The sequence below is a fragment of the Capricornis sumatraensis genome, chromosome 23 (assembly GCF_032405125.1).
Source record: "Capricornis sumatraensis isolate serow.1 chromosome 23, serow.2, whole genome shotgun sequence".
In the NCBI taxonomy this organism is placed as follows: domain Eukaryota; kingdom Metazoa; phylum Chordata; class Mammalia; order Artiodactyla; family Bovidae; genus Capricornis; species Capricornis sumatraensis.
In genome coordinates, this window is record NC_091091.1 from 36,518,671 (window position 1) to 36,542,612 (window position 23,942).

The window sequence follows — 23,942 nt, forward strand, 5'->3', positions numbered from 1 at the left end:
TCCTGGAAGCAGGGCTTGGGAGACTTAAAGGCATAGAATCCAAAGAGGCACACGTTGTTTTGCTTCTGCTGTTCCCATTTCGATGCCAAAATCGAAGTCTGGATTGTAATTTTGAGGACAATGTGTTGACAGTCCTGGGAAGGCTAATTGGTGTTGTTTTTAAGCCCACTAGAGAACACTGACGTATCTGAATTCAATGTGAGTGTTGGACACATGCAATCTAAACACCTCCCAGCATCCCAGCCTTCTTTCCCAGGAAGAGGAGTCAGAACTTCTGTCTTATCTGTCTGGGGAGAGACGAAGTTTCACAGCAGTCATTTCCAAAACTCATTCTCCAACCATCTTCACGTCTCTTGCCATGTCTAAGTAATGTAGCTGTTGTTTAGTCACTCAGTCCTGTCCAACTCTATTGCAACCCCATGGACTGTGTCACCTCACTTCAGTACTCTTGCCTGGAACATCCCATGGACAGAGGAGCCTGGTGGGCTGCAGTCCATGGGGTCTCTAAGAGTCGGATACGACTGAGTGACTTCACTTTCACTTTTCACTTGCCTGCATTGGAGAAGGAAATAGCAATCCACTCCAGTGTTCTTGCCTGGAGAATCCCAGGGATGGGGGAGCCTGGTGGGCCGCCGTCTATGGGTTCACACATAGTTGGACACGACTGAAATGACTTCGCAGGACTGTAACCTGCCAGGTTTCTCTGTCCATGGGATTTCCCAGGCAAGAATACTGGAGTGGGTTGCCATTTCCTCCTTCAGGGGATCTTCCTGACCCAGAGATTAAACCCAAGTCTCCTGCTTTGCAGGCAGATTTTTTACCACTGAGTCACCAGGGAAGCATTTAAGTAATACCAGTCCTATGATTGACTTATTGTTATTTACATTTACCTAAACACACTAGTAAGGAGATCCAACCAGTCCATTCTAAAGGAGATCAGTCCTGGGTATTCTTTGGAAGGAATGATGCTAAAGCTGAAACTCCAGTACTTTGGCCACCTCATGCGAAGAGTTGACTCACTGGAAAAGACTCTATGCTGGGAGGGATTGGGGGCAGGAGGAGAAGGGGACGACAGAGAATGAGATGGCTGGATGGCATCACCGACTCGATGGACGTGAGTCTGAGTGAACTCCGGGAGTTAGTGATGGACAGGGAGGCCTGGTGTGCTGCAATTCATGGGGTCGCAAAGAGTTGGACACGACTGAGCGACTGAACTGAACTGAACTGAAACATACTAGGGGTTTACCTGATGGCTCAGCAGGTAAAAATCAACCTGCAATGCAAGAGACACAGGAGATGTGGGTTCAATTCCTCAGTCAGGAAGATCCCCTGGAGGAGGGCATGGCAACCTACTCCAGTATTCTTGTCTGGAGAATCTCATGGACAGAGGAACCTGATGAGCTACAGTCCAATGGATTGCAAAGAATCAGACATGACTGAGCGACTAACTTGTACAAACATACTGGGTCAGGATAGCAGCCACTTCAGTATTCTTGCCTGGAAAATTCCATGGACAGAGGAGCCTGGTGGGCTGCAGGCCATGAGGTCGCAGAGTTGGACACAACTGAGCTATTGAACACGTACAGGTTGGGAAGATCCCCTGGAGAAGGGAATGGCTACACACTCCAGTTTTCTTGCTTGGAAAATCCCATGGACAGAGGAGCCTGGCATGCTATAATAGTCCATGGGGTCATAAAGAGTCGGACAAAACTGAGGACTAACACTTTCACTTCAAACATACTGACTTTTATTATTGTGCCTCATTCTAAGTAATCCTACCTCTAAAATTATTGGAACATTTGGATGCGCTAATTGTACTTTCAATAATACCCAGGAAAGTAACTCCATAGAGATTAAAATGAAGTCTACATCTGTCTCACCTAAAATGAGCTTGTCCACCAACTTTAGAACACAGGGCCTCCTTTGGGGGGCTCTGGCCCTAAGAGTCTGGTGGGAAGGAATATTGATTTGAGGCAGATCCTTAACCAAAGGCCCCTTCAAAACCATGGCCCTGGGCCCTCAATGGTTTTGCTCGACTGTCAGCCCAAAGCCGAGGACTCTGGAAGGACAGACGCGGAGGAGCCAGTTTCTGTCAGTGACAAGGGAGTATGTCTCAGACAGATGTCACTGAACAATTAATCTTCAAAATGAGATCTCAATTACCAAACATGTGTTCTCATGAGCAAGGCCCTTGTCTCATCATCCAGAGCTACTATTAGACAAAAATAATATACATTTTTTCCATTCATAATTATCTCCTTTTACCGCAGTCTCGATGACTATGATGTATGTTGTAACTGGTTGACTCCTCGCAGTTGGAATTGTTAACATATTGTGAAAATATGCACAAAATCATTCTTTCTAGGCTGACTTTTGGTGTTAAAATTAGAAAGACCAATATGAGTTTGAACAGCATGAAGAGGAAGATTAGATGATCAATTCTTGTGCTTGGAAACACAATTGCCTCTCTGGAGCCAGGATTTCTTGCTTTTACATCTTATTTCTTCTTGTGCTTATTAAAATAAAGACAATAAAGTAAAGTGAAAGGGGGTGGAGGCTGAGAAGGTATAATGGGATATTTTAGAACAAAGTGATTTTGATTTTAACATTTTTCTATCTGTATTAACAGATAGACTTAACTATTAGAATTTTTAAAGTACACTTAGTGTTTTGAGGGGTTTGGAAGTGAATTTTTTATTTTAATGTCTTTTGATTTCCTGTTCATCCGAGGAGAAAAAGTATTGAAGACTAGAAAAAAATCCATATAATACACATATCTTTTAAAAAATTGTCACTAAAATTAAACACATATCTATTGAACTGACAAAGACCAAGTTGATTTATTCAGCTCTGAAACTTGACAATGGTGTCTCCAAAAAGGCTGATGCTTTTGATTATTTATAACACTTAGGATGCTTGTTTTAACAATTGTAACTGGATGAACAACACTTGCTGTTCTTTCTCCCAACCCCTTTGAGAATCCCTCTGATTTCCGGCCCAGAACTGATTTTCTGTCTGCCACTCTTCCTTGGCATTTTGTTCCAAGAAACCATTAGGAGGAACAGGTCAGTCACTCAGGGAAGCTGAAGTTGTGTTTTTGGCTTTTGATCCCAGAAGCATTCCATGACCCACAAGTCCCAGAACTGAGGTCCAAAGGCCATTCTCAACCCCACCCTGTCACCAGAACACCCTGTCATTTTACCCTGACCCTACAAAAATCTCCCCCTACTCTGGGTCACAATAAAGCCATCTTCCCTGTAAGGGCTCCAGCCTTTATAGAAGAAAACCTTGTCCTGAGGGTCTAGTGAGTCTGACATATAGAAATCAGAAACCTGCCTTGGTGAACCCCCCAAACTTGTTTTGAAATAATGAGCACTTCCCTTGTTTTAAATCATAAGCACAGATTTGTTACAGTTCAGCAAAGAGCTGTCTGTCCCTCCTGCATCAAACGCTAGTGGTAAAGAATCTGCCTGCCGATGAAAGAGATGCAGGTTTGATCCCTGGGTCAGGAAGATCCCGTGGAGAAGGAAATAACACCCCACTCCAGTATTCTTGCATGAGAAATCCCATGGACAGAGGAGCCTGGGAGGCTACAGTTCATGGGGCTGCAAAGAGTCGGACATGACTGTACGACTGAGCACACACCTGACTCAAGGGAGTATTTCAAAACTTGAGTATTCTCTTTGTACCCAGCACTAATGAGAAGCAGAGGCTGATAGGAAGAGACAAAGTTCCTATAAGCACATATTATGAAAAATTAATACCATCCCAAAGCAGACCACCAGGACAGAAAACATGTCTCCTGTACAAAATGAGGGGTGAAGGAGACATTTCTAATTAAGTTTCAGTCTTCATCCAGATCTTTGTTAAAGCACAGAGAAAATTTCCTTGCAATGTTTGGTTTCACTCTGGATAGTATGAAAAGATAATATGAGGTTTAGCTCAGCACCAGAATCTCCATTAATATTTATTTCCACAGAGTCTGGGTTCAGGGTCTAGATCTTTTTATGGGAAAGGAGCTACCAAAATCCTAGTACAATGTTCCCTTTGGATGGTGTTAAAAATTGTACATAAAAGTTTATTATTTTAAATTGCACCGGGTACTTTATGGAAGCATACTTTCAAAGTTAATATAACCTGATAATAAACATTGCAAAATAGCACATGATCTTTTAAGGAAACATACCTTGAAGTTAGGATAACCTGGTTATAAACATCTGTCTCTGTGTTTCATCAGAAATCTCTGGAGTTTTGGGTTTTGTGGAGAAGTGAAGTCCTGGAACATTTCTGAGAGAGCCTCGGTTAGGTTGATGGGTAAGTTGTCTTGGCTTAAGCACTTACCTTGGTGGGGTACTGATCAGAAGCTGCATATACAGTTTTACTTGATGTCCTGACCGTTCCAATGGATTAAATGTATTTCAAATAGATAAGCTAGAAGACGGGGTTTTAAATATGCAGAGAAACAGAGCAGGAAGTCCATATGGCATGGAATAAAGACACATACACTTCTGAAAACTTAAAAGGCTGTCATCTGCTAAGCCTGTGCGTAATAACCACTCTCAAAGTTAATTGCCATCCATGTGTCCTTGATGAAAAATGCATCATGCTGCCCAGGAAATTGGCTTAAACGGCAACAAGAAAGGTGTAGATTAGCTGAGGTAGGACTTCCTGCCTGACCAACCTGGGTTATGAGAGTGAAGGGCTTAGATGGGCTTTACTGTCCTCAGACTTCCATCACATCTCCTTGTTGGAACCTGAACTTCTCCTTGAGCTGCAGAGTAGATAGAATGTGTCTCCAGCATAATTGGAAATATGGGAAAGTGAATTTTAAGGAACTTAGCTTCTTTCCTCACTACTCATGTGTGCAATTGTAAAGGATTCTGATGGAGTCAACCAGTGCAGGAGGACTGGACCAGCTTGATCACCTTGGGCACCATTCTGGTTGCTGGGTGGCTGCACTCAACATCTTATCAATTGGTCAACAAGGCAAGCCGTAAGCACCCAACAATCTCATCCATAGGCAGAGCTTCAGGAAAATGAGAGGGTGGAAAGGGCAGACGGTGAGGACCATTTAGGAAATGATTTCACCCACTGAGTAGGACAGTTTCAAAGATGGATAGACTGGGGCAATGGGATGGTGGGGGAATAGACAGACTTGAATCAATGGGTTCCCCATCCATGCCTGCAGAGCTGTGGGGTGGGGACAGGAAAAGTCAAAGAGGGAAGCAGTCAGGTTTGAGATCTTACCTCCTGAGCCTGATGGGACATGCAACAAGCATGGCAGACCCACGGGATTACCAGGAAAACCAATGACTTGTATTCCATTTGAAGTCAAAGCTTTTGAATCTTAAGTGTTTTCTTGAATCTCTTGAAGCTGTGAAATTTGAGAACATGCTGACCAAATTGGATTTGCACTTGGATTTGTACTTCTGTACACAGTTAATTAAACTATCATGAGATCCTTGATTATATGAACAGACAGAACTAAATGCTGCTGCCTCTGAATCCATGTCTATGGGGTCACTTCTGACTCCAGAGCCCTTTCTTCCTGGGAGCACAGCCCCCTGCCCCAGCAGCTCGCAGAGGCCTGAGAGGGGCCACCGGGGCCAGGAGGGAATGCCCAGCACTGGCATTTGTAGATCTGGAGTGGATATAGTGGTTTGTTTTCCTCTCATGGACTGCATGGGCTTCTTATTCTGCATGTTCTTTGGTGCCTGCCCATGTCTTCCAGAATGGGGGTTACCGGAATCTGCCCTTTACAGGCCCCACTTCTTTTCAAAGCCCCACATGCTCAAGCAGGGAATGCAGATGAAACCCGGGCAAGACTTCCGCTATCCAAGCATCAGGAGTCGGGCCCCACATCCCCTTCAGCCTACGTACCAGGCCCTGGTGCATCTAAACAGTTCTGTCAATGCCCTTGAGCTGCATAATTTGCACTCCTGCTTCAGAGACTGAGTGTTAGAATTAGAAACACGCTTTTCTGTGGATCCTAGGCTATTTTGTCTATTTGGGGGTAATAATTCTTCTTATGCTTTGTGGTCCTTTTTAATAAAAATGACATTCCCCTTATCTTTAAAGGTTGAAATCTCAGCCTAATGTATGACCCATGCTATCCTTGGAGAGTTATAAAAATTAGATTATATAACCTCACATTTCCCACTAATGAACATGGCGATACTTCTGCCCAATGAGAGGGAGACAAGAGATGGGGATTTATGATTTAATAATCCTGCTTAGATTGGTGTGTGTGGCTATGGGCAGCGGGCCACCATTGGGCGCAGCAGGCACTGTGGCTTCCTGGCCAACAGGGCAATATTTTTATAGCAATAAATCTCTCTCGGGTAAGGGCTTCTTATATTGTATCAGGGGACAGCTCTGGCAGTGGCTTAGTGTATGAAATTGCTCTGAAAATAAGACTAGTCTTATCATCTGGAAAAATGCTACTTAGAACTGTTGCTCTTTGGGTCTTAATGTTTAGACACTGTCCTGGGCCCCCACTGGTGCCAGGCTTGATGCTGGTTGCCATGCTTATCATTTTTCCACCTAAGCTTCCTGCTGTTCCTATGAGGAAGGCATTGTGAATGTCCCTGTTTTACACTGTGACCTTTCTGAGGGCAGAGACCATGTCTTCATTTCCATGTCCCCAGTGTGTAGAGCAGTTCATAATAGGTGGTTAGTCAATGTTGCTGAATAATAAATAACAAACCTGTGATGGTTAATTTTATGTGCCAACTGGGCCAAGCCACAGTATTGAGATATTTGATTACACATTATTCTTAGATGTTTCTGTGAAGGTTGTTTTTTTTTTTTTTTTTGGATGAGATTAATAGTTATACTGGGAGTATAGCAGATTATCCTCCATAATATTGGCATGCTTCATCTAATCAGTTGAAGCCCTTTATAGAAAAAGCCTGCTCTCTCCAAACAAACAAACAAAAATTCTTTCAACAAACTGCCTTTGGGCTAGAACTGCAGTGCCTCTCTGGGTCTCCAGCCTGCTGGTCTACCCTGCAGATATTGGATTTGGCAAGCTTCTGCAATCATAGGAGTCAATCCTTTAAAATAAATCTCTCAGATAGATAGACAGATAGATAGATAGGCATCTATCTTTCTAGGTGGTGCTAGTGGTAAAGAACACACCTGTCAATGCAAGAGATGTAAGAGGCACGCGTTCAGTCCCTGGGTTGAGAAGATCCCCTGGAGAAGGACATGGCAACCCACTCCAGTATACTTGCCTGGAGAATCCCATGGACAGAGGAGCTGAGCAGGCTACAGTCCATAGGATGGCAAAGAGGTGAACACGACTGAAGTGACTTAGCACACACAAAGATCTATTATCTATCTCTTGTTGCTGTCTATCTCTTTATCTCCTATTGGTTATGTTTCTCTGGGGAACCTTAACTAATACAAGACCTAACAGATTTTTAAACATGAACCTCCTGAGACGCTTTAGGGATTTTGAAACAAATACTAATTTCCTGGGCCCCATAATCAGATATTCTGATTTAATTGGTCAGGGTATAGATAGAAAGTATAGTGCTGTCGTGTCTGACTCTTTGTGACCCTATGGACTGTAGCCCCACCAGGATCCTCAGGGTATAGATAGGAAATCAGTGGTTTTTTTTTTTTTTTTTTTTTAAAAGCTCCCCAGGTAGCAATCAGAGAAATGAAAATCAATGAGATTCTAGGATGGCTATAATATAAAAGACAGATGACAGCAAGTATTGTTGAAGATGTGGAAAAATTGAAACCCTCATCCATTGCTGGTAGGAATGTGAAATGTGCGGCCAGCTTGAAAAACAGCCTGAATGTTTCAAAAATGTTAACTGTAGAATTACCATATGACCTAGCAGTTCCCTTGCTAAGTATAAACTCCAAAGAAATGAAAACATACATTCACTTAAAAACTTGTGCATGGGTATTCATAGCAACATTATACACAATAGACAAATGCAGAAACAACACAAATGCTCATTAACTGATGAAGGGATAAATGTGTATTCAGTCACTCAGTTGTGTCCGACTTTTTGCAACCCTATTGACACTAGCCTGCCAGGCTCCTCTGTCCATGGAATTGTTCAGGCAAGAATACTGGAATGGGATGCTATTTCCTAATCCAGGGAATCTTCCCAACCTACGGATTGAACCCACGTCTCCTATATCATGGGCAGATTCTTTAACACTGAGCTGTTGGGGAAGCCCCTTGAAGGAATAAATAAAATGTGGTATATCCATACAATACCAGACTATATCTGGTAACAAAAGAAAATGAAGTACTGATACATGCTACAACATAGTTGACCTTCGAAAACATTATGCTGAGCATAAAAAAACAGACACAAAGGATATACATATGATTCCATTTATGTGAAATGCCCAGAAGAGGAAAACCTATAGAGACAGAAAGCAGATTAATGATTGCCTAAGGCTGGGGACAGATTGGGGAGAAATGAGGATTCTAGTTTACTGGATTGTTAATGGATACAGGGATTCTTCTTGTGTGATGAAATGTTCTAAAATCAGTTAGGTGTTGGTTGCATGACACTGTGAATACAACAAAACCACTGAAGTGTATCCTTTAAATGGTAAGTTGTGTAGTGTGTGAATTATATCTCAACCTGTTTAAAATGTTCCCCAGGGTGATTCTCCTATGATCTGAATTCGAGAAACACTTGCCACTTGAAGCATGGGCCACAGAGTGGCAGTCCTGGCCTTATCTGGGGCTTCTTTTTAAATTAAATTAAATTTATTTATTTTTGGCTGTGCAGGATCTTTGTTGCTGTGCAGGCGAGCCAGGCCTACTCTCTAGTTGCCATTTGAACACTTCTTGTTGCAGCGGCCTCTCTTGTTGCAGAGTACCAGCTCTAGGGTGAGCGGGCTTCAGTAGTTGCCGCATGTAGGCTCAGCAGTGGCAAGTCTCCCTTACCTGGGCCTTAGGAGTATAGAGCCCTAAACCTGCGAGATCAGAGGCTGCATTTGTCAACAGTGCCAGTGGCTTCCTGTGCACATTCAAGTTTAGGAAGCAGCCACTGTAATGACCTCCCCAGGCCTCTGTCCACTAGGACAGCCTCTTCCTGGAGCTTCCTGGATGTGTGGGGCAGCTTCTCCGAGCTTCCCTGAAGTTACATGTTGTAGGAAACATTTGTATTATATTTGGGCCATTTTCATTTACAAAAGTGAGACCCTGCTGCCAGTCTTCATCCACTGAGAGGATGAGCAGTGAGGGAGCAAAGAGGGAAGACAGAGAAGGAGGCCCCCAACGACGGCTCTGTCTGTTCACCCTGCTTCCAGAGCAAGGAGAGCTCAGGCTTAGATTTCCAGAGTGGCTCCTGCTCCATGGAGCAAGCGTGGCTCTGTGTAAATCAGCTGCTCTGTAAATCATTCATTCCTTCATTGAGGGGAGTCCTTCAGGAGCAGGAACCACATCTGAGATGTCCCTGACTCTGGCCCTTGGTGGGTCCTTGGTAAACAGGAGCTGAAAATTCCATCTGCTCGCCCTCCTCTGTGCCTGGCCCTGTGCTGAGCATGTGTCCTCAGCTGCCCCGTTCACGCCTCACCTCCGCCCCTGGAAGTGAAAGGAGCACCGTGTTCATGTCTACAGGACAGATGAGGAAGACAGAAGACTAACTTGCCCAGTGTCCCTCAGCTACCACCTGCCAGGGCCAGGATTCAAATCCAGGGTGTCTGACTGCCCAGTGGGTGGCGGGCATCCAGTACCTCGGGCTGATTTGGGGTTACTGGTGTCCGGGAGTGCGGATGCGTTATGGCAGAGAGCGGCGCTCTGGGGCAGGCTGTCCACCAGGTGATTTGGAGAGCTGGGAGACTGAGGCTGGGACCCAGGGAAGGTTGACTAACCACATCCTCTGTACACCCAGCCCCACCAGCTACCGGCCAGGGACAAGTGAAGGACCTGGTGGCAGGGGGGAAGGTCTTTCCACCTGCTCGTCAAGGCTACACCCGTTCACCACCTCCTGACTGACCTGGCCTGCTGCTTGCGTTAAATCATAAACACAGTGCGAGTTCAACTCCATTCCGATTCTTCCTTTTTTGGCGTCTTTTTTGTTGGAACACTGAGCCCTAAAGAAGAGAGGCCAGTGGCAACAGATGGCACTTCAGAAGAGCACCTGCGAAGGGCAGACCTCTCTTTTGATCCCGCTGATTGTTAGTAGCACATTTCCATTTCACTAATTGCAGGAAAAGTGTCCCTGAGCGAGTGGCCAGCAGTGTCCCCAGTTCTCTGCCGCTTTCGCTTAGGGAAGACATTCCCCACGCCCTCTTTCCAGGGTTTGGACCCGACCTGAATCTGTGGCCAGGGGGTCAAATGTGAGTTGGCTGCCTCTGGCACATGTGGAAAACCTGCCCAATCCCCTCTGGGGACCCCAATCCACATCCTCCCCTGTTTCCTGTGCCAAGCATTCTTATCTCCCGAGCATTACAGACCAACACAAGGGCTGGATTTTTGTATCTTGGAGAGGCCATCAGGTCCTCCAAGTCCATCTGGATGGAAGGAAAGTGCTCCCAACGCTGCCCTTCCCTGCACCTGGGCAGAGCCCTCAGCCCCAAGGCTGGGTCCCCATGCCCACTGCAAGGCCTGTGCTTCCTGGCTGCTAATGTGCTTACCCAGCCCCCAGCCTTGATCCCCACTAACAGTATGAACCCACTCTTGCTGTGTTACAACCTGCTCCACAGTTGTAGCTGAGTGCAACCACTAGTTACAGATCTTGTTTGCATTATGACGGGTATAAGCCCATCCTATGGGAGAAAGTGAAGAGGAACTCAAAAGCCTCTTGATGAAAGTGAAAGAAGAGAGTGAAATAGTTGGCTTAAAGCTCAACATTCAAAAAATGAAGATCATGGCATCTGGTCCAATCACTTCAGGGCAAATAGATGGGGAAACAGTGGAAACAGTGTCAGACTTTATTTTTGGGGGCTTCAAAATCACTGCAGATGGTGATTGCAGCCATGAAATTAAAAGACGTTTACTCCTTGGAAGGAAAGTTATGACCAACCTAGATAGTATATTCAAAAGTAGAGACATTACTTTGCCAACAAAAGTCCGTCTAGTCAAGGCTATGGTTTTTCCAGTGGTCATGTATGGATGTGAGAGTTGGACTGTGAAAAAAGCTGAGCGCCAAAGAATTGATGCTTTTGAGCTGTGGTGTTGGAGAAGACTCTTGAGAGTCCCTTGGACTGCAAGGGGATCCAACCAGTCCATTCTGAAGGAGATCAGTCCTGGGATTTCTCTGGAAGGAATGATGCTAAAGCTGAAACTCCATTACTTTGGCCACCTCATGCAAAGAGTTGATTCATTGGAAAAGACTCTGATGCTGGGAGGGATTGGGGGCAGGAGGAAAAGGGGACGACAGAGGATGAGATGGCTGGATGGCATCACCGACTCAATGGATGTGAGTCTGAGTGAACTCCGGGAGTTGGTGATGGACACGGAGGCCTGGCGTGCTGCAATTCATGGGGTTGCAAAGAGTCAGACACGACTGAGTGACTGAACTAAACTGAACTGAAGCTGAAATTATCATGTCAAAAGTGCCTTTAATGCACTTCACCCAAAACAGCATTGCTAAGCTTCACCCACCGCAAGTGCACAGAACTCTCACATGAGCCTGCAGTTGGGCAAAATCATCTAACGCGGAACCTATTTTAAAATGAAGTGTTGAATAGTTCATGTAATGTTTTGAATGTTTGCATATGTGCTAATTCACTCAGTTGCATCTGACTCTGAGACCCCATGAACTGTATGTAGCCTGCCAGATTCCTTTGTTCATGGAATTCTCCAGGCAAGAATACTCGAGTGGGTAGCCATTCCTTCTTCACAGGATCTTCCCAATCCAGGGACTGAATCCAGGTCTCCTGGATTGCAGGCAGATTCTGTACTGTCTGAGCCACCTGGGAAGCACCCATCCCTCCCCTCTTTTAAATACTGTTTTGAAAGTGAAAAACAGCATGGTTGTCTGGGAACAGCGGCTTTGTCAGCGTGTAGGCTGTTTGTTCACCCTCGTGATTGTGAGGCATCTGCCCAGCACCATGAAGCAGTATCACATGGAATATTACTAGCCCAGGAAAAGATTAACATTCAAAATTTGAAGTTTGGGGGTTTTTACAATGGCTTTCACACCAGATGAAGATGAAAAATCTCAAGTTGAACTATGGCTAACTCTGGGGCCATCTAGATATGGGTCACAACTCATAGGCAGGTCATTTGGTCTAGTTGGAACCGTATGATTCTTCTGGTCTTAGCTGGGCTCATGCAGGATTTTATTATATGCAGCGGGATTGCATATGAATAGAAAACTGTTTTTCTAGAGCCATCACCTAAATTCCTCCTGGTCCACAGGAGGAAAGTGGAAGATTTAGCTCATCTAGTCCCAGAGTATCTGAAACACAAGGGGGAGATGGATCATAGCATTAGTTAACACTGTTGCCTCCTATGAAATAAATTTCTATGAAATACAGTATGGTGATTGTTGGGGGAATAGCTATTCTACGTTACTGTTAACCAGACCTGCTTTGTTATCTACCATCCTATATATAAAGGATGGATTGGAAATACTTCGTTTCTTCTCATTTTAATCCTTGCTATAGCTTATCCAGAGCATACCAGGAAGTTAAGAGACTTATAACGACTTGACCATGCACCTTTACACCTGATGGTTGCCACTTCCAGTATAGGACCTTCTGTTAACAATCTCTGGCAATTGAAGTTTGTTTTATCATAGCTTCTCAATGGCTTGTGGATGAGCTAAAACCAATTCTCTGTTATGTTTCCCAGAAAAACTACATCGCCTCAACGTGTATAGGCATTCATAAGAACTTCTGGGTAGTAAATAATCACAAACAAATGAAATACAAAATACCTGCCAAGATTTTGTTATGACAAGTGAAATAAAAATCAGAAGGGGCTGTTAGGATCTCATTAAAATTGAAAGCTTAGCTAGTATTTCTCATTCTCTCAAAGAAGCTAGTTGAAATGAACTTCCAGGGGAAGGCTAAGTTTGGCAGTCAGATCTGGTCCTGAGAGAACTTTCACTTAGTTAGCTGATGTGACCACATTGCAAGGGCTGTATTGACCCAGAACCTGAAGGATACCTCAAAGGCTTAATCACAGCTTTACCAACCAGAGTTCAGTTATTGCTGTGGAACTAGTGAAAGCCACATAATGTAGCCTTTTATTGTGTAACTGGTCAAAAAGCTCAAGTTTTATAAATGCCTGGGTAAGATTTCTCGTCAGTAGACTTCATCAAGAACTATACCTTTCTAAGTACGAACTATATACTATATACCAACTATATACTAACAATACCTTTCTAAACTATAAAAGTATACCTTTTAAAGTTTACCTTTAAACTTTACCAACCTCACAGGTGAGAGACTTCTTGTCTCTCTCATCTGCTGATTCTTTCTTTCAGTTCTGTTCTACTGTTGAGTCCTTCTAATGAATTTCTAATTTGGTTATTGAATTTTCAACTCCAGAATTTCCATTTGGTCCTTTATTTTTTATAAATTGTTATTTCATTGTTGATATTCTCTATTTGATATAATACTGCCATCCTTTACTTCCTTAAGCATGGTTTCCTTTAGTTTTGTGAACACATTTACAATGGCTATTTTGAAATCTTTTCTCTTTTATAGTAAAAGGACATCTAGATACTTTCATAGGTATTTTCTGTCACCTAGTGTCTTTTTTTTTTAGTGTCAAGCCATTCTTTCCTCTATCTGTGTATGTCTCATACATTTTCTTTTTTTTTTTTTTTTTAGTGTTCAGGCTATTCTTTCCTCTATCTGTGTATGTCTCATACATTTTGTTGGAAAGAAGACATTTTAGGTAATATGTCACAGCCACTCTGGTTCTTGGTCCCTCCCTGGGACTTGTTGCTATTATCTTTATTTGTTGAGTGATTGGCTGGATTATTTTAGTAACTCTGAGGGTAAAGAGTGCCTGCAGTGCAGGAGACCTGGGTTCAATCCCTGGGTTGGGAAGATCCCCTGGAGAAGAAAGGGCAACCTACTCCAGTATCCTTGCCTGGAAAATTCCATGGACGAAGGAGCCTGGCAGGCTACAGTCCGTGGGGTCACAAAGAGTCAGACATGACCGAGCAACTTCACTTTCACTTCATCTCCACTCCCCAAAATGTGAAGCTGCCAACATTACTTGTCAGGGGGCGTGGCTTAGAGTAGGCCCACAGTCACCCAGGGACGGCAGTAAACTTGACTTTTGACTGTCTCTCCCTGACCATACTCAGCTGTTAAATTACACTAATTGCCATCTGATTATTCTACTTTTTCAACATTGCCCTGAGGGCTTAAACTGATAAACTCAATCAAATCCGAGCTCTCTGAAGGGATAATTCCCACAGTCGGGGTTTTGGATTTGTTCTGACCCTTGGGGGGCTCCTCCCTGGTGTCTCTTTCCCTGCGTCTCTCCAGCAGACTTACTGGCCTACAATTTAGCCTGTGTCTCCAAGGAACCCACCCATCTCCTCTCAAATGCCTTTTATCACAAATTCCACAGTTTTTGAGAGTGCTCTTAGACTTCACACTCCATTGCTGACAAAGTCAGTTACTTTGGGGAGAGATTAGGAGTCCTGTTTCTTCCCCCAAGCAAAGTCTCTGCTCTACAGTTGTGGAATGGGGTGAGGGAACAAAGGTGTGATTCTGTCTGAGTGACAGCCCTATTTTAGGAGCCAAGTACTTGGTGGGCGGATGGGATGGGGAGGCAACAGACTCATAACTTCTCAACTTGCTGCTCCTGACATGGAACCATCATCTTGTGAGCCAGCACAAGGGTGACTAGGACTCAGTATTCTTTTTTTTTTTTTTTTTTACATTGGAGCATAATTGCTTTACAATGTTATTAGTTTCTCCTGTATAATGAAGTGAATGAGCCATAAACATACATATATCCCCTCCCTTGTGAACCACCCCCCCCAACCCATGCCACTTCTCTAGGTCAGCACAGAGCACTGAGCAGAGCTCCCTGCCCTATACAGCAGCTTCCCATTAGCTCTCTGTTTACACATGTATTTTTAGCAATCCTACTCTCGCAATTTGTCTCACCCTCCCTCCCCGCACCCCCATCCCCCGAGAAGGAAATGGCAACCCGCTCCAGTATTCTATTCTTGCCTGGAGAATCCCATGGACAGAGGTGCCTGGCAGGCTACGGCTCATGGGATCACAAGAGTCGGGCACGACTTAGTGCTATCTTTCGCCTTCCCACACTGTGCCCACGTGTTTGTTCTCTACGTCTTGCATCTCTATTTCTGCCCTGCAGCCTCATTTCTACCATCTTTCTGGATTCCATACATATGCTTTAATATACTGTATTTATTTTTCTTTTTCTGACTTATTACACTCTGTATGATAGACTCTAGGTCCATCCACATCACTATAAATGACCCAGTTTTGTTCATTTTGGGGGCTGAATAAACACTTCACTGTATATATGCCCCACGTTTTCTTCATCCACCCATCTGTCGATGGACATCTAGGCTGTCTCCCTGTCCTAGCCGCTGTGAGTAGTGCTGCGATGGACACTGGGGAACATGTGTCCCTTTGAATTATGGTTTTCTCAGCATATATACGGGTTTCTATTGTGGCTCAGCTGGGAAAGAATCCACCTGGAATGTGGGAGACCTGGGTTTGATCCCTGGGTTGGGAAGATCCCCTGGAGAAAGGAAAGGCTTACCCACTCCAGTATTCTGGCCTGGAGAATTCCATGAACTTTATAGTCCTTGGGGTTGCAAAAAGTCAGACAAGACTGAGCCACTTTCACTTCAGGATATATGCGTAGTAGTGAGACTGCTGGGTCACATAATAATTCTATTTTTAGTTTTTTAAGAAGCCTCCTCACTGTTCTGAGTGGGTGTATTAATTTACATTCCCACCAACAGTGCAAGAGGGTTCCCCTTTCTCCACATTCTCTCCAGTATTTATTGTTTGTAGATTTTTTGATGATGGCCAGGACCCAGTATTCTTACTGGTGCCTTGATCAAGGTAGAGATTTCATCCTTTGAGAGCAGGCCGGGTGAAAGGAGAAAGCCGCTACTTCTTAGTTACATTAGTTATTGATTTTCAACTTAATCATATTATAGAGAAAACATGCTTTGCATGATAACAGTTATATGGAAGTTTTTGAGACTCGTCTTATAGCTAGAATGATCATATAATGCAATGTACACACAGGGACAATTTTATCTGGAGTAACTGCCAAACTGAATAGATGGGAAGACAAGATGTATAAACTGGTACTGTCCTAGAAACCAGAATGTGTGTTATCCTACTTAAGGCTGAGTATGTGATGAAATTTTTAAATATTTCATGGGCGTTTGAGAAGAATATTTGTTTAGTTCAGTCTTCTTTGCATGTCCATTATACCAGACTTGATTATTTTCAAACGTTCTTTATCTTTACTGAATTTTTGCTTGTTTAATCTCTCAGTTGCTAGAAGATGTGTCAAAATATTCCAAATGATTATAAATATATCTAGTCATTTTTGTAGACTGTCAATATTTGTATCACATTTTGAAGATATGATGCATATCTTTAAAACAATCTGTATAGGTTTCTTTGTATTTTACTTTTATAATTTTCAAGACCTTAACCTCCACTAACGATTTTTTCTCAAAATCCAAAATGGACAATCTGCTTCTAATACAACTATATCAATTTTCTTTTAAAATTTCTTCTTTATATTTTTGGCTGTGCCGAGTGTTTGCTGCTGGTGTGGCCTTTTCTCTAGTTGCGGCAGGTGGGGGCTACTCTTCATTGTGGTGCAAGGGCTTCTCAATGCAGTGGCCCCTCTTGTTGCAGAGCTCCAGCTCTATGGCACGAGGGCTTCAGCGGCTCGTGGGCTCTACAGCACAGATTCAGTAGTTATGGCGCGCAGGCTTTGTTGCCCCAAGTCATGTGGGATTTTCCCGGACCAGGGATCTAACCCCTGTCCCCTGCATTGACAGGTGGATTCTTAACCACTGGACAACAAGGGAAGTCCCTCAACTTTCTTCCAGTAGAGACTTGGTTAGAATTTAAACCTTAGGATACTACCATTAACAGTATTATTATTATTATCATCATTATTCTGAACAATCAATGTTTCAATTTAAGCATATTCTTTCCTCTATTCCTCCTTTATTCTCAGATCTTCCATGTGGAAAATTTCAAAGAACACATAACTGTATAATGAAGCCTAATGTACTCTGGCTTTTTAAATATTTACTCTTTATCTTTGGTGTATTAAAGTTTCATATGTGTGTGTTTCTTTTTATATATTTGTGGGGATCACTGTGATTTATTGTTTTACCTCTTCAAATATTACTTTTGCTCCATTCCTTTTAACTCTAATTCTGGAACTTAACAAAGATCCAGATTTCTCAACTTCAGCACTATTGTCACAATTCTTTGTGGTGCAAGGCTATCCAAAATATTTAGGCTGTCTAAGACTGCAGCCATGAAATTAAAATCTGCTTGCTCCCTGGAAGGAAAGCTTTGACAAATCTAGACAGCATATTTCAAAGGAGAGACATTTGCCGACAAAGGTCCATCTAATCAAAGCTATGGTTTTCCCACTAGTTATGTATGGATGTGAGAGTGGGACCATAAAGAAAGCTGAGCACCAAAGCATTGATGCTTTTGAACTGTGGTATTGGCGAAGACTCTTGAGAGTCCCTTGGACTGCAAGGAGATCAAACCAGTCAATCCTAAAAGAAATCAGTCCTAAATATTCATTGGAAGGACTGATGATGAAGCTGAAGCTCCAATAAGTTTTCCATCTGATGCAAAAAACTGACTCATTGGAATAGACCCTGATGCTGGGAAAGATTGAAGGCAGGAGAAGAAGTGGGTGACAGAGGAAGAGATAGTTGGATGGCATCACCCACTTGATGGACATGAATTTGAGGAAGCTCTGGGAGTTGGTGATGGACAGGGAATCCTGGCCTGTTCAGTCCATGGGGTCGAAAAGAGTCGAACACAACTGAGCAACCGCACTGAACTGAATGGACCTGCACCCATGACCTCTAGCTACTAGATACTAATAACTCATACCCTCTACCCTCTGCCAGTTGTTACAACTAAGAATTTCTTCTGGAAGCCCAAACTACCCCTGGTTGAGAATTGCTGACTTAGACATATATTAATATTAAACAGTTTAATTTGTCTTTCCTATTTCTTAATGTCTTGTTCATGTATTCTAAACCTTTGTTATTTATTGACAGTAATTTGGATAATTTCTTCACTACCACTTTCTTAAGCTATATTGTCATTTTTTATAGTGTTCGTCGCTTCAGTCATGTCCGACTCTTTCTGACGCTATGGACTATAGCCCACCAGGCTCCTCTGTCCATGGGATTCTCCAGGCAAGAATACTGGAGTGGGTTGCCATGCCCTCCTCCAGGGGATCTTCCTGACTCGGGGATCGAACCACATCTGCCTGCGTCTCCTGCATTGCAGGTGGATTCTTTAGCCACCGAGCCACCTGGGAAGCTCCATAGTTTCCTTATCTCTGCTTATATTCAATATTATATTTTACATCTGTAAACATAATTCTCTTAGATTCTGTCTCTGATAATTTTAGTATCCAAAGTTGATACAGATTTTTTTTTGCCAATCATCACTTTTCTTCCTTCGTTTCTGTGTATGCTGAGCAAATGAGGTGTTCATTTTCCTTGGGACTTTATATGTGGGGATTTCTTATCTGTGGAATAAAGGTGGCTTCCTTTAGTGAGGGTTTAATTTGGCTTCAGCGGTATGCCTGGAATCACTACTAATCTAGGGTCACTTAAATTGTGGGGTTGAGGATTTTCAGAATCCAGGTCATACGAATTTTGACTGTAGACCTGAGCGTGGACTTGCTTGTGGGTATCAGTTCTCAGGAATTCTTTGTTTCAAAGTTCAAGGTAACATTTCCAGGAATGCCATTGGTAGTAGGGAGTATAGTAGAGTTACTTCTCATTCAGCCTTACATGCAACTTGCGGGTCCTGGGATCCTAGTTTTATTAGTTAGTGTCTCCTATTCAACTCCTTCCCAGGCGGACCCTGCCCTCTTCTGTACCCTGTGAAAAATCTAAGCTCACTATATTCAGTTCTGCAAATGCCCCCAGGGTGAATGAAAGCTGTTCGGTTTTCTATTTACCTCTTGGGTTCATACCTTTGCTTGTTTTATTATTATTATTATTATTATTATTATTTTGTCTTCATGCTCCTTATTTTCTTGCAAGCTCATCATGCATTTCAGAAGGTGTTTATAGTTTTTCTTTTTGCTAACCTTTCCAACTATTTTCATTGGGAAAATTGGTCAAGGTACCTCGTTTGTTATTTTGCTGGAAATGAATATCAAGTTCCCTGGTTTTTTTCTTTCCCTGGTTACAGACCAATTAGTTTATTAGGCATGACACTTATAACTATACATGTTTTATCCACAGTGCACAGCCAGCCTGAATTTCTTAGGTCGGTGTTTTACAGGAGGTGCAGATGGAAAAATGGGTCAGGAGTACTATTAGATGGCTGTTTTCACAGACCTTTCTCTCCTTGTTGATTCCCTGGCTACAACCAATTATAGGCCAATATGTGTGAACCTAACAAAGTCTTGTTACTGAAGCTTGTCCAGACCCTGCACTGGGATACCACTGAGCGTATCACTGTCACAGCTCCAAATGGTTGCCAGACTGATCAGTTAATAATTTCCAGCACCAAGGAAATAATTTCTGCATCTTTTAAACTTGTTCCTTAGTGATTGAGGGCACTTTTTTGAATGAGCTTGGAGAGTGCCTGCATGCAATAAAGAATAGAAAAATATGCCAGGAAGATAGTTTGCTGTTACTACCTGGGAGCGGCCAGTAACAGTAACGAGCAAGAGGATGACATTGGCTTTGTACTTTGTACAATTCACCATTCTTGCGACTTACCCAGACTTATCAATCCAGGTGATCTCATCTAATTAATCTCAAGAACAACTGGCCCTGCTGTTTAATAATTGCCAGAATCAAAACTGATCAAGAGCTGCTGCATGGCTAATAAACCACCTCAGCCATTCACCTCATTCACGCACCTTGCCATTAAATTTTGGCAACTTGCTCAGGTAGGTGGGCAAAACTCTCAGCATTGCACCCCATAGATGTTTCAATGGTGTATTTTTATGGATGAGATAGATACTTAGTTTTCCTATTGCGAAGACATCTTGAGATAAAATTATTACAGTTATATGACATGAAAATGTTAGGCAAGAATCCATATTTGTCTAAAACAGATATTTTGGGGAATGCCCTATGGAAAATCTTGGGTCTGTCTGCAGGGGCATCTTTCATCATGGCCAAATGGAGATGGAGTGGCTTCCTCATCTAATTCAGAATCTGGATATACAGCCCATTCATTCTGTACACCAGTGATTTCCAAACTTTGTGTAAAACAATCTCAAACCTACCCCAAATTTTGACAAGGACACTACAAACAGCTTTTCTGTTCTGAAGTACTTGAGGGTAAGCTGCTGAATTACAGATTATCAACTCACTATTTTCATTCCTGTGTTGGCACAATCTTGTCTTCACTTACCGGTTTTGCCTCTTACATGGGTAAAGATTGAAAAAAACTTAATGAAGTGAAGGTCAGATGACACGGTCTTGCCAAGAATAAAAGAGGGGGGTCTATTTGGGAGGACCATGGGGAGCAGCGTGTGCCAGCTGGGGTCTGGTTCTCACACTGCTCTTGGCAAACCTGGATGACAGTCATCTGAAGGGCAGGGATTCCATGCCTACGTTCTGAAGTCTGAGACCTGTTGTGAAGAACTCAACAGAAAGTTCTTATAGGAGTCATGGGTTCATACTGACATATGGGATGTTTAAGGGGAAAGAATCAGCTCCTAGGGAAGTGATCCAGGGGAAGTCTTTGGTGGTAACAGAAAATATCTCGTCCATTTTCGGTGAGATTTTTGTATCCCAGTTCCAGGACTTCCAGTCTCTAAACACTCTTAACTTATTCTTGTGTTTAGACAGCCTATCTCTCCTTGTGGGTAGGGTGATTCCAAGATGGGGTGAGCTTTGGGAAGTGCCTGAATGACCTTTATGTTGTTGTAAATTATTATAACAGGCAGGATCCTTCTATCCAGTTTACACTGTGAAAGCGATGCTGCTCAATTTTTTAAATTGATTTCTTAAGATGGCTCGAGTCTTATCCATGTCATCACGGATGGAGAGAAAGAACATGAGCTTGGGGAGCTCACTTCTCAACATGCTAGGTCAGCAGAGAGATGCATTTATAATCCTCATCTGTAAAATGGGAGGAATCATCACGTCTTCCTTATGGGCTGCCTCGAGGAGTTAATGAGATGAAATGTAAAGCGCTTTCCCAGTGCCTGACATACGGTGGGTGCTGCGTGAGGGTAGCTGAGATGTCGATGGTGTCGACGCACTCAGTGAGTGTTTTATCAAGTGGGCAGGGCAACAGCGGGGAGCTCCCAGGGTGGGAGATGGGGGTTGACTGTCCCTGCCACTGGGGTCCTTCTCAGCTTCACTCTGAGTGGAATTGGTTGACTACACTACCTTTCAGAGGAATCACTGACCACAGTGATTGTTAAAAAACAATTACCAAAGTCTCTCCTGGAGAAGGGAATGACAACCCACTCCAGTATTCTTGCCTGGAGAATTCCAGGGAAAGAGGAGCCTGGTGGGCTAGTCCATAGCATTGCAAAGAACTGGACATGACCGAGCAAATAACACTTTCACTTTTTCACTTTTCACCAAGTCTTCATCTCCTAACTGCCAACTCAATTGCTTGACTTCTCGGTAGACTTTTCCAGCAATACTCTGCCAGCAGGTTAAATATCCTGGCCCCGGCATCCAACATGATCCCCCTACCCCATCTCGCCTGGTCCTATCCCTGGAAGCATCTCTGAGCCTTCCTTGCATCCGCTGCCTTTTTCCCTGCTTTTCCAAGCCAGGGACTTTCAATATGACAGCATTTCCCAAGAGCCAATATATAAGTTAAAATGGGGAGTGTGGAGTGGAGGGCAATAGAATAAGCACCCACACCTAACCCTCCCCTTTAGCCCTGACCCTGGGGCTCACCCCAAAGCTCTGGGGAACAGTTTGAAAGTCACTGCCCAGGACAACTGTGACTGCCTTCCAAAGGGCCCCCAACCCCTGCTGCATGCCACTGTCACGGGGGTATCTTTGGTAACTTCCGGCTATGTTCCTTCCCTGTCTAAACTGTCTACTGCTAATACAGCCCACTGCTCAGCTTGGTATTGCTGGCTGTGTGACACTGGGTAAGTAACTCAGTCTTTCTGCATCTCCATTTCCACATCTGTAAAATGGGGTTGTAGTGAAGTCAGATCCAATTATGCATAAAAAATCCTCAGCTCTATGGCTGGCACATTTTGAATAAGTGTTCAGGAAATCTTAGATGACAAGCTATTCGTTATTTAAAGACAACTCATGCTTTTCTTATTCGATTATAAATTTAACCCAGAAAATTTATAATCTAGTGCTTCACAGGGGGCCTGACATATACGTTTTTGCTCAGTGAGAATTTTGACTTTCTATATAGTTTTTCAGAATTGTGGCTTTGGACTGCTAGATCATTATCTCAAAGTGTGGGTCAGATATGATCTGTATCAGAATCATCCCGAGCGTGTGGAAATGCTGAGACCTTATTTCAGACTTCCTGGGGGCCCAGGAATCTGCATTTCAACATATATATGTAGGGATTCTTTTTAAAATTAATCAGTTAGGCTGCATCGGGTCTTAGTCGCAGCACGTGGGATCTTAGTTGCGGCATGTGGGATCTTTGTTGCGACATGAGGGATCTTTCGTTGCGGTGCACGGATTCTCCACTTGCTGCGTGTGGGCTCTCCAGTTGCGGCGTGTGAGCTTAGTTGCTCAGAGGCATGTGGGTCTTAGTTCTCTGATCAGGGATCAAGTCTGCATCCTCTGCACCGCCACTGGACCCCCAGGGAAGTCCCACATCTGGAGATCCTTGTGCGCCCTGTAAACGGACGTGCGTGTTGGATCCTTGCCTCTGGTTCTATCCTAGGCTCAGAGGACCTCTCTCAGCTTTGAGATGGCGATTCTTCGGTCCCATTCCCATCAATCCATTTGTATCAACATTTAATTTTATTTCAAAATCCTCTTCCTGCCCCACGATAATGCGTGTGTTAAGTCTGACTGTGAGATATAGCCCAACAGGCTCCTCTGTCCATGGAATTCTCCAAGAATACTGGAGTGGGTTGCCATTTCCTTCTCCAGGGAATCTTCCTGATCCAGGGATCGAACCCAAATCTCTTGAGTCTTCTGCATTGTCAGGCAGGTTCTTTACCAGCTGAGCCATTGGGGAAGCCTCCCCATACCATCCTCTACTGCCCCATACTGTCATATAATCAGCCCCATGCCCAAAATATTGATTCAATGCAAGAAATTCTTCCAAAGCTATTTCTCCTCTGGCTTAAGTCATGATGTTATCTGGGGCGGGGGGGGGGGGGGGGGTTGGACTGGGTCTTTTTGAATGGCTATGTCTCACTGTTTAACAGTTCACAATTAACAGCAAAAGGCTTTCCATTTTTTCACTCATTTACCTTCATGGTGAAAGCTTATTTTGGTTCCATAGAGGCAACTAATTAATTACCTAATGTTCTTTTGCATTTTTACCAACATTAGACCAAATTTACATCATGGAATAAGCCATCCATACCGTATGTGTCATAATTACTGTTTTGTAATTTCACACCAGCAAAAATTTATTAAAACTTCACGACTCATTAATAGTTAGTGATCATAATCGCTTAATAGAAAAGGAAACTGTGCTAACGATGGCAGCTTTGATTAACATATTTGACCTTAAGTCATAAAGTCAAGTGAAATTAATATCACTGAGTGTTGAACATAAGGTTTTTTTACAGTTTGCATCATTTCGATCATCATAAAAGGCAAATAAACTAGTTTTGA